The sequence below is a fragment of the Camelus dromedarius genome, chromosome 14 (genome assembly GCF_036321535.1).
Source record: "Camelus dromedarius isolate mCamDro1 chromosome 14, mCamDro1.pat, whole genome shotgun sequence".
Classification (NCBI taxonomy): Eukaryota; Metazoa; Chordata; class Mammalia; order Artiodactyla; family Camelidae; genus Camelus; species Camelus dromedarius.
The window spans coordinates 28,335,866-28,341,760 of NC_087449.1; the positions used below are offsets into that span (position 1 = coordinate 28,335,866).

At 42.5% G+C, this 5,895-nt stretch overlaps 1 non-coding gene across 1 annotated transcript; it reads left to right on the top strand.

Moving 5' to 3' along the window:
* The first annotated feature begins 3,937 nt into the window (after positions 1-3,937).
* On the top strand, positions 3,938-4,011 carry TRNAT-GGU (transfer RNA threonine (anticodon GGU)). Its single transcript has one exon. It is a non-coding gene; the product is annotated as a tRNA-Thr (tRNA).
* The last annotated feature ends 1,884 nt before the right edge of the window (positions 4,012-5,895 follow it).

Consider the following 5,895-nt stretch of genomic DNA (forward strand, 5'->3'; position numbering starts at 1 on the left):
AGCTGCTGGACACTCCCCCTGGAGCTGGGAGAAACACTCTCACACCTCCATGATAGCCAGTTTTTCATCTGTTTCATTTTACAGTTAATATCATTCATAACTCTTTTTCTAGACTATGAGAGGTCCTGGATAAAGAAAATTTTGTATTTTATGGTGCCCCCCACCCCAGTACCTAGTACATGGCAGGCACACAGCAAATGTCTTTTCAGTAAATATGAAGCTGAGACCGTTAAAACTGAGTTGCCCGTGAGTAACTATCTAATCTCGTACAATGGCAAAGTTCTAATTTACAACAAACTCTCACATCCATTGTGCCATTTACTTCTCAGAGTAACCATACAAGAAAAGTATTGTTTCTCCTTTTTGTAGGTGAGGAAACATTTCTAGTCCAAACTGCTTTTCTGCCCTCCAAACCATGTTTCAGACAGCCTGGATGACCCACGAACGTTCCAAACCCCACGTATCCAAAAAGGAACTCACTGAGCTCCCATTCCCCATTGATCCAAACCAGAACCTACTTATCCTTCAGAATTGCCCATCTCAGTTCATGACACCACCACCTACCTAGTTGGCTAGGCAAAAACTTGCAAGACAGCCTACATTCCTCCTCTCCCTCCTTCCCACACGCCATCTATGAAGTTTCCTCCCAGTGCTGTGTCTCTCAGCTCCTCTTCTTCAGACCTCTCTTCCTGTGTTAGTTCAGGTCCTGATCGCCTCTCCTGGGCTAATATCTTAGCCTGGATGCTATTTCGTCTTCCTGTCTTGCCAATCTCACTCCTACTCCAACCCAGCTCTAGTTCCCTCCCTCCTAGACCACACATCCCAGTGCTGACACCATGGTCTTCATAAACACCAATCTGATGGTGTCCCTGTTTTCCTTTAAACCATTCAATGCCCCATTATCATTAGGACAACTTCCAATTTCTTAGCTTATCATGGCTGCTTCTGTTTTCAACTCAGCTCTCCATTCTGGACTTACCGCTCCTCATTCTCTAACTTGAAGTCTGTGTCCCAGTCTTACTCAGCTATTCAGAGCTCACTAATGTGCCCCAGCTCTCCAGACTCCATCCCTATTCGTGTTTTGTTCTTTCTGCCTGGAATTTTGTTCCTGCTCTTTCCACCTGACTGACTTAGCATCGGCTTCTCCATCAAGTTTCACCTGACTTCCCTGGTCCCAACACAGGACTAAGTCCCACACACAGCGTGCTTGACTGAGCCCCCAAGCTTGCTACTCAGATAGGAATTGTTGTTTTCTCTCTTTGCCACTAGAGGGTGTGCTTCCTTGAGGACTGAAATTGCTCAGCCCTATCTGTAGGGTCTAGCAGAATGGATGTCACATAGTAAGTGCTTATTAAATACTGAGTGGGGGAGGGAGGGTGTAGCTAAGTGGTAGAGTGCATGCCTAGCAAGCACAAGGTCCTGGGTTCAATCCCCAGCACCTCCATTAAAAAGTAAGTAATAAATAAAAGCCCAATTACCTCCCTTCAAAATTAAAAAAAAAAAGATAATAAAAAAAAAATTGAATGGGTGGATGAATGGATGGATGGATAAGTCCCCTGTTCAAGATGACATAGCTAGCAGATGAAATAACAATGGCTCAAATCTAAACCTCTTTCCATATTCTTACTTCTGCACCTCTGATCTTTAAAACCAGTTCTTCAACTCCCCAAGTTTCCCAAATGACACCTGCCATTACAGGCTGCTACAAATGATGATGATATGTCCTGAGCACTCCGGTTGCTCAGATGAAGGGCTCTGTGCTCAGTGAGCACAAGGTGGTAATTTGTCCAATGGGCTTCTTAGGCTCTGGACTGAATGTTGCAGAACCAGCTAAGGAAATCTACATTGTAATTAGGCAAAATATTCCTGTAGCAGGTTAGAGAGGTAATTACTGCCTGATTGTATTTTTCCCCAGTATTTTAGCCCAATGGTCTTAATTCAGAATTGTGATTTTTGTAATTATCTTTTTTTGAGAGGTCAGTTCAGAATTGTCATTATCTAACAGATTTGACAGCTAACTTTTGTACAGACACTACTCTAAGGGTTTTACATGCATTGTTTCAGAAACCCTGTGAGGGAGGGCCTCACCTACTGCCTTATTACATACTTGCCTTATTTTATAGATGAGGAACTTAAGGCTAAGCTGTGTCAAGAATTTTGCCCAAAGTTACCCCTGGTAACTGGGTTGAACTAGAGTAGTCTGTCTGCTACCAAACAGCGTGATCTTATCCACTTCTCTCTGCTGCCTCCACAGTTCTCAAAGGATTCCTTTATTCAATTAATTTAGCAGTTCTTTATTATTAAATAGTGGTGGGCACTGTGTGAGGTGCTGGAAAGCCAAGAGGGAGTAAAACAAAGTCTGTGTTTACATGGAGCCTATGCTCTGGGGCACAGAGGAAGGCAAGTAATGGATAGATAAATATATATCACATATTGGTAAATGCTATGTAACAAGGTAAAGAGAGAGCGTGTAGGGAGAACCGTTCAAACAATGCACGCATCTAAATTCCGAAACAGGAGCATCGTAGTCTAAGTTCCCTGGAGACGCACTGTGAGCCTGAGTGCGTGCTGAGGACTGAGAGGGACGTGCTCTCAGGAGAGATCCCTGGAAGAAAAGGAGGACAGCAGGGCTTGGCAGAGGAGCCGAGCCTCAGCGGGACTGCCTCTGAGCTCTCAGTAGACACTCCGGAGAACTTGCCACGGGGAGGGCTCTGTGAGGCCGTCAGATTGAGGCAAAGGGGATGGGCCTTTGTATCCCTGCCTCACCAGGCATTGCTCCCTGCTCTCCTTGGGAAGCAGCGAGCAGCTCCCCACGGCCAAGGGCAAGGCCCAGGGAGGAGCCCTATTTGGAGTCTTGGGTGATGTTTCTGGACAGTGAGTACTTCCTGTCAAGCCTCTCTTGTAGGGTTATTGGCTGATACCAAAGAATTAACTGCCTAAGCCCTTGTTTTTCATCTCTACAAGCCACGATAATAATAGCTCTGCCAGAAGGGTTGCTATCAGGATCAGAACGATACAATGATGATAAATGACCCTGTAGAAATATAACAGAGATTAAATGAATTAAGGTCATTTATACTGTGGGATAATACAGATCATGAGTGAAAAATAGGATAGATCATGTGTGGGGGAAAAAAAGAGCACCATGAGGCTTCTAATGAAACACAGCAATCCCTTCTTCCTTGGTTCCATATTCCAGTGAAAACCTCATATAACTCATTAAGCTAATTTACCAGACCATTACCTCTGTATTTCTAAACAATGTTTTACCGTATTTTTTTTTACTGTTTAACAAATATTTTTTACTATTTATATATATTTTGCTAGTACTGTACTGTTTTACTAGATATATTTTACTAATATATTTTACTATTTAACAAATATTTTACTGTTTCCCGTTTTTCAAATTTAAACATCTATTGTCCTTCTATTATGATCCAAGCTCTTAGCATTCTTATAATACCGCCCTCCTTCTCCCATCTGCCCCATAGTTTAAGTAAAATTGGAAATCAGGGTTTAGATAGTAATGACTGTGTGAACAGTTCTGTAATTTTCTTAAACTCTTCATTGGATCTTCCATCTACCTATTTTTTGATTCTTCTGTTCAAACATTCTCATATTGGATACTCTATTTCTCTCATTACTTCTTTCTCTTTCTAAGTGGGAGCATCTCTCTGGGAGCTTCTGTCCTCCTGCTCCATGCTAGATGGTTGCTCTCGAGGCCAAGCACACAACTGCCACCTGGGGGGTTCTCTTGCTGCTGTCCTGGGTAAATCCTCCATTGCCTGGTTTTCATGTCTTTTTCTCACCCTAGTTTTGCTGGAGCACATCCTTAAAAAAGGAACTTGGCAGTAAAGGGTGTGAGTTTCCTCTTTACGTTATCCTCTGGATGCCATGCATGTCTTCACTTGGCCAATAGTAGGATGGTTTGAGGGGTGGAGAGTATAGCTCAGTGGTTACAGCGCATGCTTGGTGTGCACGAGGTCCTGGGTTCAATCCCCAGTACCTCCATTAAGGGGGAAAAAAAGTAGTAGGATGGGTTTCTTCCTAGTAAGGTACTTCATACCCCTGAAGTTAAACAAGTATAAATAAAGGATTATATATTAATCCATTTATTTAACAAATGTGGATTGGAACCAAGGCCCTGTCCAAAGATCTGAAATCAGTAAGGCAGGAACTCTACTCTCGAGATTTTTTGTTGTTGTTTTGGGGGAAAAAGCATAAGCAGACAATGACTCAGTGTGATCAATAGTATAACTTCATAAGGTACTAAAACAGCAACCCCTCCCTACCACCAAAAAAAGGACTTAACCTAGCTTGGGGAACTCTTAGAATTCCTAAAATTAGGCCTAAAAAATGAGAATGCATTTTCCTACATGAAATCCTCAGTGGGCTTCCCATTATACTTGAAAGTCTCAATCCCTTGCCATGGTCCACAAAGCCCTGGATTACCTGGTTTCCACCCACTGCGATTGCCTTGTTTCGTTCCCTTTGCCCATCGCCTTCAGCAACACTTGTCTTCTTCCAATTTCTGCTACACACTACGTTCTTTCTGCCTCAGGCCACAGGCATATTACCTTCTCTCTGCCCTGAGCAGATCCATCTCAACCTCTTGGATCCCCTCTTAAGTGTCATTCTTCTTACAAGAAATTTCCCTGTTGTCCCTCTCAAAGTCAGGTATTTTAACTTTCTAATCACCTCCTTTTATTCTGTCCCTATGTTTTTAATCAATTTTTAAATATCTATTTATTTTTGATTACTGTGTATGTTTGTCTCACCTAAGAAACTAAACGTTCTCTAAGGTAGAAACCACATCAGATCTGTTCCCTGTACTGTTTTGTCCCTTGTTGTGGCCCTGTTATCCGGCATAGTGCACTATACATAGTAGGGAATCGGTTGTCATTCTGGCTGTGCAGGACTTTTTATAGGATGTTGTTATGGGCTGAATATTTGTCCCCACTCCCCAGATTCATATCTTGGGGTCTAATCATCAATATGATGGTTTTTGAGGGTGGGGTCTTTGGGGGGTAATTCAGTTTAGATGAGGTCATGAGAGTCAGAGCCTCATGAGGGGATTAATGCCCTTATAAGAAGAAAAAGACAGATATCTCTCTCTCCATACACACGCACAAAGGCCATGTCTACAAGGAAGGAGGTCTCACCAGGAACCAAATCCAATGACACCTTGAACTTGGACTTCCCGACCTCCAGAATTGTGAAAAATAAATGTTGTTATCAGCCACCCAGTGTACGGTATTTTGTTGCAACAGCCCGAGCTCACTAAGATAGGTGTGTAATAACATTGAGTTGGGGGCTTCAAAAACCTATTGAATCAGAACTTTTTAAGGGTAGATCCTAGAAATCTGTATTTTTAACAAACTCCACAAGTGATTCCTATTTAGACAGCCCAGTTCTGATGGTTGCTGGTCTAGAGAAAAGTGTCCAAGATTAGAAATCAGAAGACACAGATTTGAATTCAGCTCTGTAAATTATTGGGTATGGCATTTAGGGATGTTATTTTAATGACTCTCATATTCAGTTTTTCTGTAAATTTGGAACGATAAAAACGTCTGCTTCAAAGTATAGCTGGGGGGCCGCAATGCACAATATATTTTCAAGCACTTTGTAAATTGCGTACTAAAGAAATGGGCTTGTCAGTTGCTAACGATCACTTCTACATAGAGCTTACCTCAGCATCTCTGACAATCTACCTGGTGCAGCCCACACTTCCCCAGTGAGATAGCATCCCTTTCTTCATACTTCTGAAGAAGGACTAATAACAATAATTCACTGAGCCTTTTGCTTTTCCAAAGTTCTGGGCCGTCATTATTGAGATACACATCCTAACACACCCATAGCTTCCGCAGCCCATTTGCTCCTGGGGAAGAAACCGAG